Source organism: Camelus bactrianus, chromosome 10 (assembly GCF_048773025.1).
Source record: "Camelus bactrianus isolate YW-2024 breed Bactrian camel chromosome 10, ASM4877302v1, whole genome shotgun sequence".
Lineage (NCBI taxonomy): Eukaryota > Metazoa > Chordata > Mammalia > Artiodactyla > Camelidae > Camelus > Camelus bactrianus.
The window spans coordinates 57,925,538-57,950,844 of NC_133548.1; the positions used below are offsets into that span (position 1 = coordinate 57,925,538).

General features: G+C 42.8%; 1 protein-coding gene across 16 annotated transcripts in view; it reads right to left on the minus strand.

The window, feature by feature from the left end:
* The window catches only part of SYTL2 (synaptotagmin like 2), a 127,840-nt gene that overhangs the window by 87,288 nt on the left and 15,245 nt on the right, over positions 1-25,307 (minus strand). For 11 of the 16 annotated variants that reach the window (XM_074372777.1, XM_074372778.1, XM_074372785.1 and 8 more), the window contains 4 exons: positions 18,957-19,091; positions 17,611-17,709; positions 16,626-16,738; positions 11,917-12,249 (listed from right to left, as the gene is read on the minus strand). The gene's annotated coding sequence lies outside the window, so the exon portion shown is untranslated. Of the gene's footprint in view, positions 1-9,444; positions 9,547-11,142; positions 11,291-11,916; positions 12,250-16,625; positions 16,739-17,610; positions 17,710-18,956; positions 19,092-25,307 lie in introns of those variants that run through there. The other 5 variants (XM_074372776.1, XM_074372781.1, XM_074372779.1 and 2 more) reach the window with 5 other exon arrangements.

Consider the following 25,307-nt stretch of genomic DNA (forward strand, 5'->3'; position numbering starts at 1 on the left):
GCCCAGGGCCTTGTTTCCTTACTGAAGTATGCTGATCATCTGAAGGAAATGTGATATACAAACATTTTCCAGGATGAAACTAACAAGAACAGAAGAGGGCACCAGGAATTGTCCACTTCTATTTTCCTCCCTATAGTTCTATTTTTTAAATATCTCTCCATTTACTTTTAAATTTAATAAAGCAGATTGTTTCTAGACAAGTTTTTGCCCAAAATCATCAGGAAGAAAGACTTTAGGCACACTTGCTCTGAAATTGACAAAATGACGAGCAGACTGTCCCCTGGTCACCCCCTACAACCACACCCAATGCAAGGACTGCAGGACCCACTCCTGGGCCATGTGAACAGAGCCAGGAAGGCCGCCCGGCTGGGAGACCCACAGGACCCGGGAAAGGCAATACACAAGCACAGAGCACACACATAAGCCGTCATCAAAGCCATCATAGCCAGGGAAATTTCCTCCTTCTTTGAAACTTCCAGCTAAGCACCAAGACAAAACTTCTCAAAACTCAACATTTACTAAGGCTCAGGTAAGATTTAGCCACTTGTAAAAGTGCTGATATAATGATTACTATTTTTTGAAGTCATACCATTGTGTTCAGGCAACACAATGAAAAATAGTACTGACTTAGAAGTTAGACCTAGGCTTGAATTCCAGGGTTACCACTTAATAGCTGTGTTAATCTAGACAAATATTTAATTTCTCTAAGCTTCATTTTCCGTAGCTATACTGTACAGATTAAAACTCCTACCTTTGAGGATCTCTGTGAGCACTAAGGGAAATGATTCGTGTTGAACACCTAGGTGATGTCCAACACAACAGAAACTCAACATTATGCATGCTCTTGCCCACCACTTATTGTCAGGAAAAATGTCCCAAAGAACTCAACTCCTGATTTAGAGGAACAATAAGAATGGATCGGTCCTAGGCAAATATTGCCCCTAGATTTTCTAAGAGCCTAGTTTTGATAACTAATATTTAGGACTCTGACAGTACTTGAGATGTTATGAAAAATTAAACCAAGCCTTCTCCAATAGCTCTTTCTCCCCCAGATTTTATAGAGAGCAATCAAGAAAGCTTCAGCTTTATCCTGCAGAGCAGCATATACATTCACCTGCCCATATACATACAGTTTTAAGAATTGGGCTCTTCTCTCATGTAAGGGCCTATAACCTCTCTGAAACTTTAATAACTCAAAAATCTTAGCTTAACAAAAAAGGATTGGCTCTGCATTTGTGGCATTTCATGGCTGCACTGAGGGGACCCTCAAGACCAGCCCCGGGTTTTTGAAGGTTCAGCAGGAGGGCTCAGAGGACAGCATACAGTCATACTTACAGCCGTGATTTATTACAATGAAAGGACACAAAGCAAAATCATCAAGGAAAAATGGTAGATAGGGTGAAGTCTGGGGAACACCAGGCATGAGCGTCCAAGAGGCCTATCTCAGCTGAGTCACATGCACAACGAGTTGTGACAACGTGTGTGAAATGTTAACAACCAGGGAAACTCATTAGAGAGTCAGTGCCCAGGGTTTTTATTGGGGACTGGTCATGTAGACGCCCCCTGCTTGGCAGATACCTTAATTCCAGACTGCCAGAAGGAAGGCAGGTGCTCGGCATAAACAGCATTGTTTGCACAAACAGTTTATGTACAGTGATCTACTCTTCTAAGATCCAAGTTCCCAGACACCAATCAAGGACAAACCTTGTAAGCAAGTGTTCTAAGGACAAGCGGTCTCAGGCTTGCTATTTAATTCTCTTCTGCACACATGAAACACAAAAGCCAAATATCTTATTAATAACTGCCTATTGACCACCAATTCTTATAGCCAATTGATCTATTAAAATTCTTTCTTAAAAAAGATAGTGAAGGTAAGTAACTCAGTGCTTCAAAATATATTCATCCAGCATATTTGTACAGTGTCAGCCTGCTGGGCTCCGGGCGTTAAGGAAATAGCAGTAAGTCCCTGCCCTCTAAGAAACTGCTGACCAATAGGGAAGATGGAGACCAGTACACAAGGAGCACCAACACAAGGTGGTATGTGGTGAAGACCATAAAGGGGGTGTAAGCCAAACACTAAACCAGTTAAAGAAGGGAGAGGAAACTTCCTGCTGGGATGGACCAGGAAGATTTTGGTAAGAATTACCATAGAGCCGCAGTCTTAAGGAGAGGAAAGATTTGAGAGTAAGTGGCAGAGCAGGGAAGAGCTTAAGAAGGGTAATAAAAGTATCATTCCAGGCCCAGACAGGAAGCTCCGTGAACAACGTCCAGAGGCTGCTACACGACTGATTGAAGACTGGGTTCATAGTAGCAGAGAGTGGAAGAAAAGAATCTAAAACAGAGGTCTCAAATGTCGAACTAAGGAGATTGCCTTTTATGCAGTGGGTGATGGGGAGCCTGCGTGTTTGTTTTATTTGTTTACTTTTTTAAATAGGCTACTTTCGCATGAATGAAGGAGAGGAATCACTGTAATCAAAGGGGCCAGGGTTTTCGCAGTAGACCTCACAAAAGTCGAAGGAAGCTGGAAGGTGCAGAAGAGGTGAAATATGTCATTTGGGAACAACATTGAGAAGGAAGCAGGAACAATATTCCTCAGGAGATGCAGGAATCCAACAAGACTCAAAGCTCAAAGCTCTTGAGTTAACTGGGGGATTAGTGCATTGAACCAGGAGTGCCTGGAAAGGCAGCCAGGTTAAACGTGAAAACTAACAGCAGGGCAGAAAATTCAGTGGATGGTTCTAGAAACTCTGACAGAGATGAGGAACCAGTGCTCAGGAAAGAGGTGCTAGCTGAACTGCAAATATGGAAGAAGCCAACGTAGAGGCTCGGCTGTTAGCAGTGCTGGAGCCGAACACTACACATGGCAAGTCCACAGCTATGCATTTCTTCTGCCTCGAGCAAACATAACTCGGCTCTTGAGCTTGGCGGAGAGAGAGCACTATAAACACACACACACAGCTGAGAAGTGCTCTGTAGCTAGACTGCCTCTGTTCAAATCCTGACTCCACTACTTACTACTTTATGATCTGAGGCAAGTTACTTAACCTCTGTGCCTCTGATTTCTCATCTATAAAACGGACTTAATGAGAGTACCTATCTCATAAAGTTGTGGTGAGGATTCAATGAGTTAATTCATTTTGAGGAGCTTAATGCAAAGTCTGGCATGTGGTAAGTGTTCAATCATTGTTGGCTATTAGTAGTAGTATCTTATTGGAGTCTCATTACAAAAGTCACGAGGTTAAGCCAGGCAATCATTATTATCTCCATATTACTAATAAGGAAACTGAGGCTCAGAGAGGAAATACTTGCCCAATTTTCACATAATGCAGAACACAAGCTAGGATTTTTAAAAGTTCAGCCTCCTTAATGAGCTGCACAAAGCTCTCCATGATCAGCCTACCTCTCTGGCCTCAGTTCCTGCCAACCCTGCCTTGAACATGAAACTGCCAGCCATGCTATTTCCTGCCCTTAACTTTCTGATCCCTATTCATCCCACAAGTCTTTTCTCAAGTGTCACCTCTTCCAGGAAGCTCTTGGCACTTGATCCCCCCTTCCCTCTCACCCACCACCCCACCCCCCTTATGCTCATACCCAACCATTAACATCACACTATGTGTTATTATAGACGTCTGCTTTCCCCACTGGACTCTGAGCCTAAAACAATTTCTGGCACATAGTAAACACTGAGTATTTACTGAATGAACTCTCATCTGTAAATCTGATATACTTCCCACTAGAGTATGCAGCTCCTTTATCAACAAATGTTTGCTGTTTAATAATAACTTTAAAAGAGTAGCAACAAAATTTCATCAAAGATCAACTAACCATACCATACTTAAATATCAAACCAAAGGTAAACACATGGTCACTGTACCTACAGGGAGTGAAGCACGCAAACACTCCCTTCAAAGAGTTGACCGATCCCATGTACAGCTCATCTGTCTTGGTGCCTTTGGTCTCAAAGGAAAGAGACCAAACCTGAATCTATCAGAGGATTCCTCCTAGACTCGATTAACCCAGTAAGAAGGAACTGGATCTTAGCACATGAAGGCAGACAGGTTCAAAGGTGTCATTTTCCAAAAGCCCAGGGCAGATGCCTCCCAGAGTTTAAAGTGTGTATCTTGCTCCCTATGCATCACCTGTCAGCCCAAGACTTACTTTCAGATCTTGCCTGCTCAGAGAGTGATCTTGGGGAAAGGCTACCAGAGAAGGGAAAAAGTGAGCACATCCAATCTGTCCTCAGTTCCTCACACACCAAGCAAACACCTGTGTTTCATTCCATGAACATCTGTTCCTTGCAGACTCTGTCAGGCAGAGCCACATCTCCACACCCTTGGCTCCGGGCCACCACCCCGTTCATGTGGGGAAGCAGGTGATCCTCTCCACATCCAGGCACCTCTAGTAACCAAGGCTGATCTCCCCAGGGGCTCTTCCCTGAGGAACTCCAGGTATGTGTCAGGTTTTCCCTCTGGTCTGGATAAAACAGACAACACTCAGAGAAACACAAACACAGACCTAGAAACATACAAACACACATTTGTGTGTACTTGTATCTGGCACTGACTGCTTGGGGAAAAGGGCCACTCAGTTTCTTGCAATGTGCCCACAAATGAGGGTTTTGTGACCCATGCCTCCCTGCTCCTCCCCCCAGGAAACTCAGAGACTGCTAACCACAGCAGTGCACGTTGAGCACAAGAAATTCTGCAAAGCACTAACCAAATTCGGCATGTGCTGGGTGTCAACAATTCCCAGAATTTCAATTCTAGAAATATGGAAAAGGGCCTTAAGCATTCTTCCTGGGTCCAAGCCTCAAACTGTTTTGCCAAAAGCACACCGGGGTCTTTACTGACATGTGCTTAGCTCCAAGGCAGAGCATATTTATCATTTTGGAATAATTTATCTCCAAAGTGGTCCAATCCATAAATTAGTATATGGAATCACCATTTTCCAACACATATGTACCTTCCTACAGAAGTCTTGAATTAAATAGCACCACCCTCTCTATACCTACCTTTTACAAAAAGTTTTAAAATACACACAGGTCCAGACAAGTGTGCCTTCAATCAACGTCAAATCCACCTTCTATACTATGGGCAGTATTACTGTCCTAAAGGGAAACCTAGTTATTTCACACACAATAGTGAGATACATTCATTAGTTCCTTGCCACCTCTGAGATAAAGGGCAAGTTTTTAGCCTGGTTTCACCGTTGGGCATCAGCCTCCCACATTAAATACATGACCATTAAATATACAACCTCATTTAACCCTCTGAAGAACCTTGTGAAGCAGATATGATCGTTCCCATTTTATAGACACACTGAGGGAATGATATGCTATGGTGACAGCTGCAGACTTGGGGACAGCAAAGGCCTCAGGATATACCCCTCAACAGTCCCAAGATGGTAGACGCAAAACAACCCTAGAATCCATTTTATAAAAAATCAAAGAATTAAACTGAAAACCTAGACCTTTCACTTCTAAAACTCAAATGACTAGTCTAAAGACAGCAGTGGTAAAGTTTCCACCCTAAAGATTCTAACATGCCATAGTTCAGTCTTCCTCCCAATGCACATCACTGGCAGAGGGGGCGGAGTGGTTGGGGCACAGATCTGAGCGCCTTGGCTTGGCCTGGGATCCAGCCCTTACCCTCAGCCTCAGAGCCCTGTGTTTTAATCAGCTGACTCAGCCAGTGGCAGGAGAGCCCAGGCGCCTGTGGCCATGAGTAATGGTGGCACAAAACACGTCTGTCTAATCAGAAGCTGATGGCGTCAGTTCCATCAGGACTTACAGTAAAACAATGCTCTGCAAGGGAAAAAAGAAATGCCTATTCACCCAGAAGTTAAGCAATGCCTTTCCTTCTCCCTCTAACTCACAATGCAAATTTGTGAAACTGTTTACTAAGTCTTATATCCCCTTCTTGAAAATTTCCTGATGCATTTATAGAAAGAAGATTATCTAGGAATAATAAACCAAATCTATTTCTACTAGTAGCTGCAAAATGCTTTCATTTTGGCCTTCTTTAATCTCTATCATCATTATGAGGGATAATGCACAGGGAAGTGTTTTTGTAAGTGGTAAGCACTTCATATATGTAAAGAAGTCACTGCAACCACCTGAGGATCGGTGCACCACATTTCAGCTAAGACTTCATTTCAGAAGAGTGATTCAGTCACTCTTTCGTTAGTTTATTAATTCATTAAAAATACTTGACTAAGTTCCTATTGAGTGCTAGGCAGTTGGATGCAGAATTAGACCACAGTCCAAGCCCTTGGAGGCTCAATTTTTTCCCAAATTGGTCTTTTCATCTGCATGGTATTCCAACCACACTGGACGCCCCCACCTCCCTCCCTCTCTGCCTTCTCACAGTTCTGAACCACTCAAGAGTGTGCTTCTCCCACCTTCTGTAAAAGTGCTAGGACAGGAACAAGTACCCAGTAGGCACTAAGGAAAGATACTGTATTTAGTGATTTCAGAAGTAAGTACTGAGTGACACATATGGCTTTATTAACATAAATAACCTGTTTTCATTATACTTTTGTCAACCTACCTCACCAAAAGTTGCCTCAAAGCAGTTCTCCCTCCTGCAATCTGAGAAGGTTCTAGATTAAGAGTAACAAATAGATGAGCAGAAACAACTCTCCCCTCAATGACATGGGGATCATGTGTTCTGCAAGAGGGCAGTCAGCTGGGGAGACCCTTATTCAATCACGAGCGGGCACCGAAAGCACCAGGAAGTGAGAACATTACCTGACACCTGATTTATCTAGATGGACTAATTCTCAACCAAATTTCCATTTGGGCAAATGTGAATGGACAATAACTCAGAATCATAGATTTTTAAGACTAAAAGAACTTCATCTGTAGATAAAGTTCACTTTATAGATTTAAAGACAAACAAAAAAACAAACCAAGGCTCAGGGAAAGGATATGACTAAACCCAGATCGTACACCTTGTTCGGAGGCAGGAGTAGGAGACGAGCCTCCTGCTGCAGGACCCATTCCTCTCCCCAGCGTTGCCTGGAGCTGGGTGCGAGCCTGTAAGCAGCCTTTGCAGCAGCAGCTGCCGGTGCTCAGCCACATTCACATGAGTACATCGCCTGTCCAGCTGCTTCCACTGCTTCCTCCTAGCATCCTCTGCCTTGCTTTTGGCAGCTAGAGACAGCCCTCAAGAGCTCTGGGACTCCCTGTGCAAATAATCAGGTCCCTAAAATGCCAAGCTTGTTTTTATTCTGTGAAATGGGTCTATTTTCTGCCCTTGTCTTCTCTTCAGGATTGTGATGAAGATTAGTGAGATGCTAGCCACCTAGGAATCCTATATCCTTTGAAGATAACTTAGAGTAGGGATCCAGTAGAGCCTCTGCATCATAATCAAGTCTTACTAACATTAAGCCCAAGCGTTAGATTCCAGCATTTCATAAAGACCAACAATGCTTTTGCTCTTTCTACATTTAATTTTTTTAAATTGCATATACATTTACATGCAATTCAAGTAACAATAACATCTGACACTAGTGATGCTGGTGAGGGAAAATCGAGCAGGTGTCATTATTCCCAATTTAAATTGGTTTAGAGAAGCTACCCAAAGTCACACAGGTAATAAAATGCAATGTTGGAGCAATGACCTTTTCTAAGGCTCTCTCCTCCTCACTATGCATTCTCTCTTTAGAATTTTCTTCTCACACTTTGCATGTCAGTAACACTGAAGAGCTACCTTTTCCATTACATTTGAGACATTTAAGATACTCCAGTCACTTAACAAGCAGCACAGCTGGCCCCTGCAACTTTAGCAGCCGCCCCACGGCAGGCCCTTGTTTCTGCTGGAAACTAAGCGACACAGGGGAGTGATGGGGGCGGGCTTTGGGGTTCACAAACAGGATTAACATTTATGATTTTTTAATTATTAATAATTTACTTTCTACAATCTTTCAAAAACAACCTGAGATGGCTCTTAGCTGACAATAATACAATCAAAAGTAAGAGTTATATTCATTTGTTCATTAAAAAAAAAAGTACTCATAGAAGTACGCAGAGAAGGCTGGAAGGCTATACCCCAAGTTTTGCATTAGTTATTTCTGAGTATAGCTGTATTGTTATTATTATTATTAATGCTTATCTGTGTTTTATCTTTGTCTGCAATGAATATGTATAGTTTTGATAAGAAAATAAAAAATAATGATATAACTTATATGTGGAGTCTTACAAAAGCTAACCCATAGAAACAGAGTAGAATTATAGTTGCCAGAGGCTGGGGAGTGGGGGAAATGGCGAGATGTTAGTCAAAGGGTACGCATGTCCAATTACAAGATGAGTAAGTTATGAGGATCTAATATACAGCCTGGTGACTCTAGTTAACAATACTGCATGACGTGCTTGAAAGCTGCCAAGAGAGCAAATCATAAACATTCTCACTACAAAAAAATAATAATAGTAAAATGCACATGTATAAAATCTTGTGTACACCTTAGACTTACACAGTGTTACATGTCAAGTATATCTTAAATCTTGGGGGGGAGGGAAACAAACAATAATTGTTTTTATTTTTTAAATATATTCTTCATTCTGAAAAATGGAGAAAGAGGTTATCACCACAGGAGGTTGGTAATATTACTATAAATCAGGTGACCAGAAAATGAAACAATTATCTAAGCCCCCAGACCAGAACTTTGCCCTGCTTCTCCATTTGGGAACACTCAGCCCCCAAGAATATAAAGCAATATGCCAGGAGACTAATTTTACACAAATATTTAAGGGAAGGAAACTATATATAAGTATTCATTAAAAAAAAAAATGACATATGGAATCAAGTGAAAAAACTGCATAAATCCTTAAAACAATCTTCAAGCTTGCTAGGGCCGAAGTGAACTATACCCTAACCCCCAGGAGCACATATCAGGCTCCTTTGCTACTGGAGACTCTTCTATGGAGAAGTCTGGGAAGCCCTAAGGCAAATAGTACATCTTATTTCCCTCCTTTTTGAGAGAGCAGAAAGCTCATTAATACTGTCACTTTTTCTGTTAATTAAAAAAAAAGTCAAGTTTGTCTTCATCTAGTATCTTTAAAGATCCTTTATAAAACAGGTGGCAGCTAACGTATTACCAGGGAAATCTGTCAGCTCACAAAGGCACAGTTCACCCTACTTCCTTGCCCGAGGTGGAGAACTGTCTGGCTTGGTGTCCTGGGTTCTGAGGATGGTGGGGCCCAGGCTGCCCCAGGGGCCACCTCACATTTCTGCAGGACAGCAGACCACTCTGCACAAGGTGCTAATTCATTCATTCCACAAATGTTTATTGAGTGAAGCCAGAGAAAGGCCTCTTAGGGGACAGTGTGATCATTCACAAGCCAACGGTCAGGTCTAACGGATCAGCTGTGGACAATCGATCTTTCATTAGACCTCAAACCACCTCTAGGATAAAGCAAACAGGGCCTCTTCCCCACCCACTCACCAGCAGCTGGGTGGGATCAGGCAGGCATTCAGGAACTGGAAGAGGACTGCTGCTTGACGGAGGTTAAGGAATCACTAATTCTCACCAGGATGACCGAAACGCCTGCACCATAAATGACATAACACTTTTAAAATGCACTGACAGTGTCTGGCACCTCGTGAGAACTCAGTTTTGCTGTTACTATTCTAACTTGCTTTTACTCAAGGAGCCTCAAAAAAGTTGAAAGAACACAGGTTTTAGATTCAGAGAGGTTGGATTTGAATTCCACCTATGCAACTTATTAGCTATGTGACTAAGGGAAGTAATCTTTCTGAGCCTGTTTCTCATTTGCAAAATGGGGTAAATGACAGTATACCAGTCCCCACAAAGGCTTTGTGAGAATCAAGGACATGTTATATGCAAAGAAGAATGCCTGGCCCACAAGTGCCCAATAGAAGTCCACATTGCCACTGCCCTGCCCCCCTCCCCTGCTGCTCTTGATGGGCCCAGGCCCTGGAATCTGATTTCACCTGGATACCACACGAAGGGGCAGAAGAACCACAGAGCTGAGGAAAGGTGAGGGGAGAGAACTGTTGGTGACCTTCCACAAAAACCCATCAAAGTCTTCTGCTCCTTTCAACCAACCTCCTCTGTTTGGCTGCTCCATCCAACTGACAGCTGACTGCCTAGCTGGGAATGGCTGCCAAGAAGGGGACAGGAAGCTGGACAGCAGTTTGAGTCCACCCCACCGTCCAGTGTTTGTCTGTCTGAAGCCCCACTGGGCTTCCTCTGCACATCCCCTGCACACGGAGGCTGAGAGCATGATTCATAGTCTGTTCTTATCTAGGCTTCCATCTCAACCCAGAGCCCAAAGCCCAGGAGGCTGCTGGTCACAAACCAGCACAAAATGAAAATGAGGACTTTTCATTCAGACAGGAAGTGGAGCCCCTCAAAGTCAAGGGGGATGTATAAAGGGAGGAGGGAGGAAAGGGAAGAGGGAGGAGGCAGGATGGGTGCAGAGAGAGGGGCCCACTTCCTACATGCTGGTGGAGCCCTATGTTTCAGCTCCTGAAGCAGTTATTTCCACTTTGAAAGACGATAAATCCCATTCCTGTGATTTGGAACTCACTGCAGGACGAGGTCTGGGTGTAAAGAGAGATTTCTAGAGCCAATCTACTTATTTTCCAAGTAGAAACCCCCAACTCCCCCTTCCCAGCGCCCCACCTGTAGCAGGTCCTAGCGGCCTATCTTACTTCACCTGAGCAATCTGGGGGCAGTTACTCTGTAGTCAGATCCAGCCAGCAACCAGCCCCAAGCCTAGCGTCGGTCCTTAAAAGCCCCAGGAAACGCGACAGCCCACACAACCCCCGCCTACCCAAGCACCTCGGCTTCCTGGAGATTCGGCCCCGCGGGGAGCTCAGTAGGCTCCTCAGTGCGTGAGAAACTGAGAAAGGGGGCTTGCAGGCGCCAAAACGAAGTTGACAGCTTATAACTCAGAAGACCGAAAAGCTTCATTCAACACCAACTCCCTCATTTAACGGAGGAGGTAACACAGTCCCAGAGAGGGAAAGAAAGTTGCCCAAGGTAACACAGCCAGTGGGCAGATGAGTCGAAGCCAGACCCGGGCGCGCCGCTGTCACTCGCAGCCTCCCGAGTCCTCTTGGCCGCAGACCCTAGCCTGGCGGTGCAAATCCCGCAACCCCGGGCGCGGCGCGTTACCTTCCTCAGCACTGGGCGCTGCGAGCCTCCTCTCCGCCGGCCGGGCGCTGACGGCTCTGCCCGGCTCGCAGCCCAGGTGCCGCTCGGCCTCTGTCAGCGGTGGGCGGCGCGTGCAGGCTCCCCCGCGGGCGGCCGGCGGGCGCTCAGGGGCCGCTCCCGGGCGCGTGGGCCAATGGCGCGGCGCCCGCGCCCCGCCCGCCCCAGCGCCCCGCCCCGGCCCGGCCTCCGCGCCACGGGGCTCCAGCCCCGTCTCGGGTCCTTCTCCCACACCTCCCCGCCCCGTCCTGTTTCTTCTCTCCCCCTTGGCTACCGTCTTGGCTTCCTTCTCAAGCATACCTTACCCCGAAAAAACTTTTTCACTGTGCGGATAAAGAATGCAGCACTCTTATTATTTTGACCACTGTGCTTAGGGGTCCTTGGAGCCCAAGGGCGAGAAACTCCGGGCGCCCCTCGGCTCAGAGAGCGGGGTGAACCCTGGCGCGGTGGAAGGGGCCACAGAGTGGTACGGAGCCTAGCGGCGGGAGTCAGCTTCCTCACGAGCAAGAAAAATAAAAATATTTCCCAGGTTGTTGAGAGGATTAAATGAGCTGATGATTTTAAAATATCTAATACAGTAATAGCTGGATAAATGGTGAGAGCGATGTGTACGGCCTAATGGGTGTGCAGCGAGGATGGCACACTGCTGGAAGGTGCTGGTTGGTGGGGAGCGGGGGAGAGATGCAGGCACGCCTATAAATGCAATATTGTATCATGGTCAATTAAAAAAAAAGTTACCTTTGATGGATCCAGCCCAGGAAAACTTCGGAAACTGGTGAACTTGAAGGCCTTCTGCTTCCTCATCGTCTCAGTTAGCGGTGCACTTCCAGTTGAGAGTAGCACAGGTCTGCCTTGGGTCGGTCCAAAGATCTTCCTTCTCCCAAACTTGCAAATGCCGATTCCCAGGGCCCTTATTCAGCGCTGGATACAGGACTGCTATTCTGTTCTAGGAATCCTTTCATTGGGTTAGTATGAGTATGTGGGCTTTTGCTGAAGCTTTGAGAGCCTAGTAATGTCCCCACGCTGGGTGAGTACTCCAGATGCAAAAGAGGATTAAGCTGCTTGCCTTGCCTTTGAAGAGACAAATTTGTAAACAATTTCAATTTAGGTTAATAACTGCTATAATAGGTGTGCAAAGTGCTATCGAGTCACACACACTAGGAAGAGGAAGGCATTAAAAGCTTAAATACAGATGTGACCAAGATAAGTCTCAAAGGCACGCTATAACTTAGGTCAGATGGAAGCAAGAGAGGACAGTGAGCGCAGAGAGGCAGACCAAGGTGTGGAGCTGCCAGTCATGTATCTGGCTGTTGCACAGAATGTGTGACAGGGAGGCAGAGATGAAGCTAAGGAGGAAGGCAGACAGATGCAGGAGTAGCCGTGCCTGCCCTGCTTAGGGAAGTGGGCTGTCATCATCCTGTTGGTGATGACTACTGGTGAATGATTTTAAGCAGACGAGTGGCATGACCTCATCTGCTTTTGGCACCTCGATTTCAATGCTGATTGTACCTGCTTTGTTTATCTCCTTCCAGCCCCTCTCCAGCTTGGAGGGCTGGCACTGGGGTCTTGTCCCCCTGTGGGTGCCTTGCATCACCTGGTACAAGGCTTTGAAGGAACTTCTAAGTATCACTTCTCCCCAGGAAACAAACAGCAACTCCCAACTGCTAGGGAAGGTCTAAGGATTCTCACTTCAGGCTCTGGGGCAGGCAGGTGGGGGAGAAATTTTGAGGACCCTCAACTGGTCCAAAGAGGCCGTATCGCTCTGAAGTTAAAAGCTAGAGCTCTGACATCAAATGGCCAAAGTTCAAATACTGGCCCCACCACTTTCTAACAGGACTCGAGGCCAGTTACTTAACCTCTCTGATGCTCCTTTGCTAAAGAGGTAATAATGCTCCTCTCAAAGGCTACTGTGAAGATTAAAATGAGAAAGTGCATGTGTTTAGCAGAGTACCTTGCACTTAGAGAGTACTGAATAAATCTTCGTGAATGTGATCATTGCAAGTCAGAAGTGGCTTGTTCCTCTTAATCTATGGAATGCCACTCTTCAAAACAGTTTGCATACAGGTGACACTTAAATTTCACAGAATTCTCTGTTGATATTGAGAAAGGCAAAAGAGTAGGGATAGTGCAGTGCAGTGGTTATGTGTGCATGACCTGACTCCACTGGACTCTACTACTAAACTAGCCAGGTGACTTTGGACAAGTCACATAACCTCTTTAAGCCACTGTTCCTCTTCTATAAAATAGAAATAGTAATATTACCTGTCCCATGTAAGGGAGATGCTGTAATACGCATAGCATATTGCTTAGCCCAATGTAAGATCTCAATAAATGTTAGCTAATAGTATGATAATAATTAGAAGAGAGGTCATACTTTGGGGCAAGGGAAAAGTAATGTAACAGTAACGCACTGGAAGGGGAAGTGCAATCCCCGCCAGCCTGAAACTAAACTTAAATGTAAAGGGTGGTGCTGGATCTGTGGAAACTGACTGGGACAGGAGCAGAAGTGAGCTTACAAACCTGCAGCTAGAACCTGGGCCTGGAGAGTTTTCCAGCTGGGCATGGGTTATTTAAATTTGGATACACACACACACACCCATTTGAACAAAGATAAAATTCTTGCAACTCTATAGAACTGAAATAAAATGGAGTGTTGTTTGCAGAGTTGTGTATGCCTGCCCTCTGAGCCGGCCTCCTCAGATGGTGGAATGCCAAAGGTTTGTGCTTTCAAATAGGAACCTGGGATTTAACCCCTAACACCACCCAGCTGTGACTTTGTAGAGTCAAGGGCACATTGCCAAGGTGTTCAGTTTTATCAGCCAGTTAGTGGGTAACCATTTATTTGTGGGATAGGTTAGGTGTGGTTCCTACAGGCTTGGAACATCCTCTCTTCTATTTCTGACCCAAGGAATCCTTCTCATGCACCAGAACCAGGGACAAATGTCACAAGATTCTGCCATCCTAGTTGAATGAATCAATCCTTTGAACCTCTTCAGCCCCCATGATGTATTCTTAATAATCCTTAAGCCTTTTCTTGGCATTGATTTCATCATGTCTTTATAGTTAGTTGTCACAGGATATCCCACGCCCCATCAATTTTAAAGCTCACCCAATTCAGGGACCCCTTTTTTCTTTTTGTGTTTCTTCTCATAACCTCCACCCTTCACCCAACCCCATCTCTCCCCCAAATGACTGTGCACCATAGGCACTCAATTAAAAGTCTGTTAAATTGCATCTCATAGCATACATGTTACAGAGAACAGCACTGTTGCCACTATGGAAAAGTAAAACAAAACAAAAACCAAAACTTTCTGGTGAAGACATGAGTTTGCCTTTAAACTATGTGGATTTATACTTCTTACCCACCAAAAATTGAAGATATTGCCGAAACGCTGTACAATTACATCTAGTGTGGTAATGTGGTTAGGGGACTTACAGCAGTAGGTATCAAATGTACAGCATTTAGAACATAATTTAGTCACAGTATTGAGTTACCACAGCAGGAATTTGGTTTTCTAAATAATTTGCAAATACTGAGTATCTTTTTAACTCATAGAAGTACAAAACTTTGACTTTCAATCAAACTGTGTTAGCAATCTCTCCACAGCTTTTAATGTCGCCTTGCATTTCGACAGGGCTTTGTATTTCCCAGCGCTCTTTCACTTTGATTATCTTGTTTGATCTTTACATCAACTCTATGATGTAGGCAGGGCAGCTGTTAGTACCTGCACTTTACAGATGAAGATAGAAGGGACTTGAGACGATCAGGTCCTAAGTTCGGGCCAAATGGCAAACTACTGACACAGCCAAGGTTGGAACCCAAGAATCTATATACCAGAGAGATTTCTGATGTTTCTGAAGTTGTGGCATCATTATTTATGAACTTCTTGAGCAGTGATCTTATGCAGACATGTCTTTGTTTATATTCACGTGTATATACTTTCATAGAGTTCCTTTTAAAAAGTAAAGAAAAACTTTTGTGGTGATCATCTCCCTCAGATATGTACATGTAATAATCATAACTTATTACTTTAATCTGTACATACCAACATGCATTCCAACATTAATTATTCTTTTAAAAATATGTTTACTCTATCAATGTTTTAGAACAAATTTTCTTACTTTAATATGTAAAGAAATATCATGATACTTATAGAAGACCTCCATTTAAATGAGATATCTAGAATAGTCAAATATAAAAAGACAAAGTAAAATAATGTTTACCGGGGACTGGGTGGAAAGGGTAAAAAGAAGTTATTGGATACAGAGTTTCATTTTGGGATGCTGAAAAAATTCTGGAGATGGATGATGGTGATGGTTGCAGAATAGTGTGAATGCACTTAAAGCCACAGAACTGTACAATAAAAATGGCTAAAATGGTCGATTTTAGGTTATGTATATTTTACGATAAAAAGGAGAAAACTATCTTGTTTTATTGATATGAGATTCCCTCTAGTAGAAGAAGGCTAGTTATAAGATAACTCATACCTTTTTCGTTTACTTTGTTTTTTTTAAAATTCACCTTACTTAAGAGCCCCTATACACTTGCTGAGGAGAAGACAGTAATTTGTAGGGAGCCCTACTAACCTGTTTTTTTTTTTAATCTAAAATGAGGGTGAGATCCTAGTAGATCTTGTATAGCTACTACTGAGTGCTTCCTACCTGCCAGGTATCAGCTAAATGCTTTTACCTATTATTTCATGCAATCATCTGAGCAGCTTTAAATGGTAACAGATGAAAAACTGAGTGATATGAAGGTTAAGTTACTTGCCCAGGGCTACACAGCCAAACATCTTCTCAAAAGGCTATCAGAACTCTGCGGCTGACTCCCCAGGAGGTCTCAGAATCTCCCTTCAAGCTGCAGTGGTCTGGGTTCTGCAGTTGGACTAAAGGAGGGTAATTTCCCCAAGTATTCCTTAGGACACTACTTCCTCTGTGCTGTGATGACTGTCACTTTCTCCTTACAGAATCACCATGACCAAAATGGTAGCTGCTAGCCACGTGTGGCTGTTGAGTACTAGAAATGTGGCTAGTCTGGATTGAGATGTACTCTAAGTAGGTCTCAAAAAAAAAAAAAAAAAAAAAAAAGTAAAATATCTCATCAATAATTTCTGTAATGATTACATGTTGAAAAGATAATATTTTGGACATATTGAATTAAATACATTATCAAATTGATTTAATCTGTTTGTTTTTACTTGTTTTTACTGTAGCTACTAGAAATTTTTAAATTAAATATGTGGTTCTCATTCTATTTCTACTGGACAAGGTTGCCTGGGTCACGTTCTCTATCTCAGTTTTCCCCTGGGAGGTGGGGAGTAACCTTTGTTTCCTGATGGCTTGGCAGGAAGTTATCCCTTCACCTCCTTCCCACCATTGTGTTATGTCCAGAGAGGGCTTTTGACTTAATACATATAGGACAGGAGAGACATATGGAAAGAGCTTACCTTTGTGGTCATCACTCAGCTTTAGAATTCAAAGCACGTAGGGGGAGGGTATAGCTTAGTGGGAGAATGCGTGCTTAGCATACATGAGGTCCTGGGTTCAATCCCAAGTACCTCTGTTTTAAAAAAAAAAGAATTCAAAGAACAGTAATTACAAAATGTTGTCATTACTACTGACTGGGGGTCTTGGCCCCTATTTCTTTTCAAGTACAGAAGTATCTTGATTAATTATACACTTCAATAATGCAATGTCCGTTTAAAATGAAACATAATCCTGTTCCATCCCTTGTTTATTCAGTTGCTCATTCATTCCTTCACGTACTCATTTCATATTACAAATATTTATTGAGTGACCATTATGTACATGGTATATCGCTCTATGAGGAATTCAAAGATGAACCAGATTAGTGTCTGTTGCTAACTCTTTCTCAAAAATATATTAGTTTATTTCCTTGCTTTTTATACTGAACATCACAGACAGCGTGATATAATTTAAAAAAAAAAAAAAAAAAAAAAGCCCTGGACCAGGGGTCATAAGGCCCAGAATCTAGTCCTAATTTTATGAGCTATGTGAAATAAGCAGTTCTCTCCAAATCCAAATCTCAGGTTTTTCACTTATAAAATTAGAAAGGATAAAAATATCCACTTTGCCTACTGTGAAAATAAGATAATGGAAATGGTAATCCACAAACTACTATTTCTTACTTATTAAAAGACACTGCATTGGAAGCCAGGAGATTTGGACCCTAATAACAACATATTGTGTGGTTTTAACCTCTCAAGCCTCAGTGTCCGTATGTCTAAAATTAAGAGGTTAGGCTGCACAGATTCTAAGATCTCTTCCAGCTCAAAATCCCAGGTTTTAAGAGTTTCTGATTTTAAAGTAGTCATTCTCTGAAGATCAGCATTTAAGTTTACCAAAGTCATAATTACCACATCAATGCTCTAGCCACAGATCTTATAGAATTTAAAAGTATGAAACACTCACTAGAAGTTTCCCTGGAAATTGTGCTTGTTTGCAGAAAAATTTCTGCTTCAGCTTTCCTTTTCTTTTCTTTTCTTTTCTTTTTTTACAGTGTTTTATCCTCTGCATTTTTAAAAAGACAAATGGAAGAGGAAAAAAAGTAAAGAAACTAAAAACAACTGTTTCAATTACCTACTGGTGTATAGCAAACCACTCCAAAACACAGTGGTTAAAACAATGACTTGTTACTTCTCATGACTCTGTGGGTTGGACAGTTTTGCTGCTGCTCACTCACTGCTTGGGTTTCTTAAACAGCTACAGTCGCCCGAGAGCTCAGCTGAGGCTGGAACATCCAAGATGGCCACTCATCCTCTGGAACCGCTCTCCACATGGCCTCTCCTCATCCAATAATCTAAGCCCAAGCCTCACAACTGGCAGCTGAAGCCCAACCATTACAGGAGACAAACCCCCATGTGTAAGTATTTGTGTCGTGCTTGGTAATGCTCTCTGGCCAAAGCAAGTTTTGTGGCCAAGTTCAGAGTCAACATGGGGGATCCTGAATATCTATCTGGAGGCAAGTCTCATCAAGGACCACCAATGCAACAGTCTACCACTACAACTTCCATTCAACTGAGTTCTAGATCTTACCCCCATCTCTCAAGCTTCTGCATAAATCATTTTATTCTTTACTTCTGTGCCTTGTGCATACTTTTATTTCTGCATATGTCACACTCCACTTTAATCATCAGTTTATATTTCAATCCTCCCTCGCCAAATTGGGAGGTTCTGGGCAGGGAGAAGGGAGTGTCTCATCCCCCTCTGAATGTCAAGAATCTATCAAAATGTCTCCACACAGGAGATACTTAATAACATTGAACCATCGACTGAGTTTTTTGGAACTTCACCAAATGTAAAGGGTAGAGCATTCCAGTTCAGATTGCACAAAGGCAAGTATTCCTAACCTAGGTTATTTCCACTAACCTCTATCTGAAATTTACCACTTCTTTCAATTATAAATGTGAGCAACAAACCACAGTAGTATTATCAGTAGGTGTGTGAGTTTATCATCAACAGAAACCCCAAATTTTTTATATCACATTACAGTTGACTTGTTATAAATACAGTAAATATTACACATATAAAAATAATTTTTAAGTAATTTGAACAATCTATTTTAATATAGTTAGTTTTCTTTGTAGTCCCAGGTATTTTATTTTATTCCATTTAAAAATATTATTCTGAGGAGTACATGGGCTTCTGCCCAGGCTGTCCATGGCAAAGAAAAAGTAAAGAGCCTCTGGTTAGAATCAGCCCCTGACTAGGGAGACATTAATACCCTCCCCTCATCCCACTAGAGCCACATCAGTTACCTTGTTAGAAAAGCAAATTCTCAGACTCTACCACAGATCTTCTAAATCAGAAACTCTGGAGGTGGGGCCCAGCAATCTGTGCTTCTAAAGCCTTCCAGGTGATTCTGATACGTCCTTTTGAGAGTCTGCAAACCACTGAACAAGGGAAAACAGGAGTGAGTTAAAACCAAGCTATAGTGGAGAGGGTACAGCTCAAGTGGCAGAGCACATGCTTAACGTGCATGAGGTCCTGGGTTTAATCCCCCAGTACCTCCATTTAAAAAAATAATAATTAAATAAAAATAAGCCTAACTACCTCCTCCCCCCCCAAAAAAATTACAAAAACAAAACAAAACTGAGTTATACAAGGGTAGGTAAAGACCATATAATCAATCAGTATAAATATTGAAAGACATCTCCAATTTCCCTAGCACTAGGGAAAAGTACTGTAGGAAAATATTCTACTATATATAAATGCGAGTGATTATAATGCAGATGTATATCTATATAAAATGACTTTAGGCTTTCTACTTAAGATCAGTGCACCTTACTATATGCATGTTATACATCAATTTAAAAAAAAGTATACATAAGAATGTAAAGCATATTCCCTGCCTTCAAGGAACTTTCCATTCACTTCTTTTTTTTCAGACTTTACCAAAGGTCCCCTGGAGGAAAAAATTGCCCCTGATTAAATCTTTTTTGTTTTTTTAATTGATGTATAACATATTCATATTCTTTTTCATTATAGGCCACTACAAGGTACTGAATATAGATCCCTGTGCTATACAGTAGGACCTTGCTGTTTATCTACTTTATATATAGGAGTTAATATCCGCAAACCCCAATCTATTTCTCCCCACTTCTTCCCCCCAAACCCCCCCTCTGTAACCATAAGTTTGTGACACTTAAGGACAGTGGGGGTATAGCTTAGTGTAGAGCATGTGCTTAGCATGTGTGAGACCCTGGGTTCAGTCCCCAGTACCTCCATTAAAATAAACAGATAGATAGGTAGGTAGGTAGGTAGATAGACAGATAGATAGGTGTTATAGTGGTGAGCATATCTGCCTTCCGTTCACTTTTGAAGTCAATGTACTCAATCATTTGTTGAGCACCAGTGAGCTGGATGGTCAGTGAATGAGCCAGGCATGAAATCTGTCCTCAAGAAGTCCTCATTCTAGTAGGGGAGTCAGAAAATAAACAGCAATTATGAAACAGTGATAATGTCCATTATAATTATAATAAGTACCACTAAATAATTACCATATTTCATTGATTCTAAGATGCATTTTTATAGCTTAACATTTCTGAAATAGAAATCTCTCACATTCTATAGTTGCCAGTTTAATTAGATGGGTTTTCCTAATAGTACATAAAATGATGGTGCATCTTCAGTTGATGGCATTCTTAGATTTTGTGTAATTTGATAAATTCTAAACTATTAAGTATCATAGGAGTTCAAGGATAAGTAGATTTAGAAGCATTCTAGGAGTCGGAAAAGGCTTCAGAAAGAAACCAGATTTCTGGCTACCAGAGGTGGGGTGTTGGGGGTGGGGGGGAACTGGATGAAGGTGGTCAAAATGTACAAACTTCCAGTTAGAAGATAAACAAGTACTAGGGATGTAATGTACAACATGATTAATATAATTAACATGGCTGTATGTTGTGTGTAAAAGCTGTTAAGAGAGTAAATCCTAAGAATTCTTATCACAAGAGGAAAATACTTTTTTCTTTTGCATCTATATGAGACGATAGATGCTCACTGAACTTACTGTGGTTATCATTTCATGATGTATGTAAAGCAAATCATTCTGCTGTACAACTTAAACTTACACAGTGCTGTATGTCAATTATACCTCAATAAAACTAGAGAAAAGCAACAACAGCAAGACAAAGGGCTTCAAGGGCAAGGAGACTTGGGCCAGGTTGAAGGAAGAGCAGAATTTTAAAGAGAGGAGGGACAGCATGGGTAATTGGAAGTGAAGCACCCAAGGGGGTGTGATGAGAGCCACGGGTCTGGGTGGGACAGAGAAGGGGAAGTGTCAGGAAGCAAAGGGAGCTCAGTGGCTAATAAGCTGAAATCGGATTATAAAAGGCCTAGAAAATGGAGCAGATGATGCAGTTAAAAATAAGGAGCAACTAAAGATTTCTGAGCAGGAGAACAAAAGGTTAAGCCCAACTTCAGTATGTGGAATGGACTCGGCAACAGGGACCATATGTACCTGTCTGTTTTCAAATTTGGTCAACATTGAGTTTAAAAGAAAGAGACACTGACTCAGGGAGGTTATGAGCTCATGGCAGAGCCATGGCAAACACGAGGGTACTGGACACACAGGAGCATGCAGTAGAGACAAATGAGACCACTCTAGACTACTGCTGAAACCAGAGCCAGCAGCGCCAGCGTTGGGCTGCTGACCATTTTCCCCTCCCCACTTGGGCCTCATGGGGGAGCCTCAGGTGCTCAAAGACTTGTTTGTCAGCTTTTTAAGAGGTCTCACAGTCGTCTAAAATTCATTCATTTAATCCTTACCTCATCCATGTAAGGCAGGTGTTACCATTTCCATTTTACAGGTAAGGAGAGTTGGGATTCACACCCTCTTCTGTCTCCTCTCAAAGTCTATGCTTTCAACTAGTACTCTCTGTGAGTCTCAACAGTAACCAGAAGGTCAGATCAATAGTTTCAGATCCCCAGTTATGGAGTCTGGAATCAGTACTAATACAGCTCGGGTCCGGTATGTCCCCACGTGCCCATCAAATTATACCCTTGTCCCTGGCCCCTGTCATGCTTGCCTCTCTGTAAGACTGGACCTTACCGTAGCTTTTTGCTTTGTACTTTAGTTACCCTGCCAGGCAGAGCCTGCCCTAAATCCCTGACCCCTTGACCCCCTCTGCCCGTCTTCTCCTCCCAGTAGTGATTTTGCTGCAAACTAGATAAACCCCTGCAACCACCCCAACCTTGTTTCCTGCCTGGATCTCAGCACCACCGCTGTCTGGAAACGCTGCTGCTGAGCCCCAGTCCCTGACATCTGATTTCCCCCTATGAGGTCAGGGGGTGTCTAAAGCTCCAACCTAGAAACCAGAGCTGGGCTCAGGCTGAGACAGAGCTGGTGAGTATCTGTGGAATGCAGAGGTGAGACGGGATCCAAGGAGAGCAACTAGGGATGAAGGCAAGTCGGAGAGCCAAGAATCAGGCCAAATAAGTATCAACCCAGAGGAACCTGGCAGAACCAGCCAGGACAGAGGAGAACTGTAACCAGAGCCAGTATTAAGGAGCCAAGGGGTGCAGAAGGGAGGATGGAGGTGAAAGCACAATTTTCCCAGCACTTAAATGTGGAGACAGGGCTTCTGATAGGGGCTCCAAGTGTAGGGAGGATGGATAAAGTGGCTAAACTGGTGCAGACACCCTGCACTGACCTGCTGCTGGCTCTAAGGCCCCAGGGCACTGTCAAGGACTGTTGGCTACTCTGATCATAACCCAGCCCCATCCCAGCCTCTTTTGTCTCTCCATCCTCATTCATTCATTCACTTATTCAATTAAACATTTGACCCTCCACTAACATATGAATGAGCTCTATGCAGGCAGAAACAAACATTATCTTTTTTTTTTTTCTTTTTCATTTTAGGGCCTAAAGCCCAAAACAATGTCGGGCACATAGTAAGTCCTACCTATCAATCAGCTGAATGAATGAATAACTGATGAATGTTTGGAAAATGTATTGAATTCTAGAGTATCTTCCGAGTTGTGACAATAACCTTACATAGAGTACCAAGCACTTGTTGCCTGCTGATATTCATCAACAATAAAATTAGAGATTTGAATAGGCTAGCAGTTATTAGCACATATAGTCTTTAGTCAGTCACTTCATGCATTAAGATCATTTGAAAATTTCTGAGACAAGAAATGGCATGGGGACTTGAGACAAGGTAAAAATATACTTTAATTAGGTTTTAGAACATCTAAAACAAAACTATTTTTTCTTTTTTTTAAATTTCAAAACTAATTTATGATCAATATTAACAATGCTACTAAGCATTTGCCACTGGTTTCAAAAGAAATTTGCCAAAAATTATACAGTCAACATTGTAGGCAAAAAATTATGTAGTTTGAACATAAAATTTTCTAGATTTGAAGAGAGTTCCAAAAGGAAAATATTGATGCAAAGCTTTGCAATTTTACTTTAGATTACTTCTTAGGGCACTAGATCAAATGACACTCAAAAGTTTTCAAGATGCACGTAAACTCCACATAAGCCCCAAATTATCTTCGCGCTGACTGCAGGATGCTGTGGTTAGTCAGGTCGAAGCTCTGACAGCCATCTTCATGTTCAGAGTAAACAAATGACGATTCTGGGACTTGCAAAGAAACCATGGCAAGCCCTGAGCAGGGCTTTAACTTTGAATTAAAGCAAACCACAAGCCACCAAACTGCTTACCATGAACATGTTTACATTTTGTCTGATGGAGGGTGAGTGAAAGAGTCTGAGTGACTTATAGAGCTGCTGCCCACGGTGTGGTCAAAGCAGCCTCACAGTGTCAAGGGGAAGAGGACTGGAGGAAATGAAATGAGAGGACCCAGCCACACACAGCCAGAGGCTCAGAGGATCCAAGGCAAACTTGAGCTTGTGTTGGGCAGGTGTTACCATCTGTTGGGTATGTGAGTAGAGAGAAGGGACACAAAAAAAGTAACAGGTGTCATTCAGAGTGAACTAGGGTCTACAGAAGATTGCCTAAAGTCTGGTTTATAATCATGAAAGTGTCAGTCTGAATATGAGGAATGGTTTACAGAATTTTGTTAAAGATTTCTCACTAAATATCATACTGTCTTGGGGTAGAATGGATTGCACTGAGTAGCGAACGGAGAAAATGTTACAACCATCAGCGAGAACTGGCAAGGGTACATTTCAATAACCTAACTCTTGCTAAATTCTGCCATTCTAAGTAAGATAAAGCAGTTGAAGCAGAAGCAGCTATTCCCCCTCCACACTGGGTAATTAAATGGGAGTAAAGGAGCCAATAGGAAGTAAGCTCCTTGCTCACTAGGGACGCAGGCTAAGAGGAGCAGGGGAAAGAGGGAGTGGAGAGGATTACAAGAATTCAAAGCCATGACCACAGATCAGGGCTCCTGTGGTCTATGTAACATCTACCCTATGCAGACAACTCCCTCAGTATCTAACCCATTCTTTCTGCTCTGCCCAGAGCCTTGGCAGAGACTGGGGGAGCCGAGATGAGATCTGGGACATGTCAAATCATGAGTGCTACTGTCTTCCACATCCATCCGTAGGGAAAGGATGCCTGGACCATTAGGTATGCCATCCTGGGTTGAGAGGTTAGAGAATGAACTTTGCATTCATTAGTGCCACTTCCTCCTTTGTTCACTATGTCTATTACATAGCTTATTTACTTTTTGAAGTGCCTAATGCAGGTGTGAAACTCCAAAGAACGATGAGGGTGAGTGATAAAGGAAAGGGAACATTCCTCTTGCTAGTTCCTAGAAGCTGTTTTGCAACATGGAGGAATGCTTTGTGTGTCCAGGCAACTGGATCATCCACAGCAGAGCCCTAACTGGGGAATGGGTGGGTGAGAAAAGAGCTGAGTGCATGACCTCTAGCCAAGTTGTCTGGGGTCTGGAGCAGGGCTCAGCCTAAGCCAGAAACTAAAATGTTCCACAAGGAAACTGAGGCAGAAGCCCAACTGTATGAATTTTGGCAACACCAGGAGATTAAAGAAATGGTGCTCAGAGCCCAAGAAATAAGAACTGGAATTCAGACTGTCATCTCCTGTTAATGCAACCCTTGACAAGTGTCTTAACTTCGCTAAGACTCTGTTTCCTCATGTATAAAATGGGGATAATAATCATCTCAGGTATATTGTGAGAATTATACTATATAAAGTATATAGGCTCAAAATAAACACTTCTTTCCCAGTAGACTGTAAGCTCCCTGAAAGCAAAGAATGAATCTTAGCAGCAGAGCAGAGGCTACATAGAGTGCCTAATAAGTGTTTACTAATAAATGAAAAAACAGCCAACATAGTCCAGACCCTACCCCCAGGTGAGGCCGAGGTCACTAATCTACAAACTGTCTCATTCTTACTACTCAAAGTGGCTGCTGACGTCACCTAGGAACTTCTTAGAAACACAGGATATTTGACCCCACCCCAGACCTAATGAATCAGAAGATCCATTTTGGCCCAATCGTCAGGAGATCTGCCCACACATTATGTTTGGAGAAGTACTGCTTAGTTAGGAGCCCTGGAGGAAAGAGAAGGCCTGAGTCTCCTGGTGGGTGGCATCTAGTGGCTCCAGCTGGGAGGGATTGGGGACGGTAGAATCTGTCAGGTAGAGTCCAAAGTGGTTTTTTAAATTGTGACCAC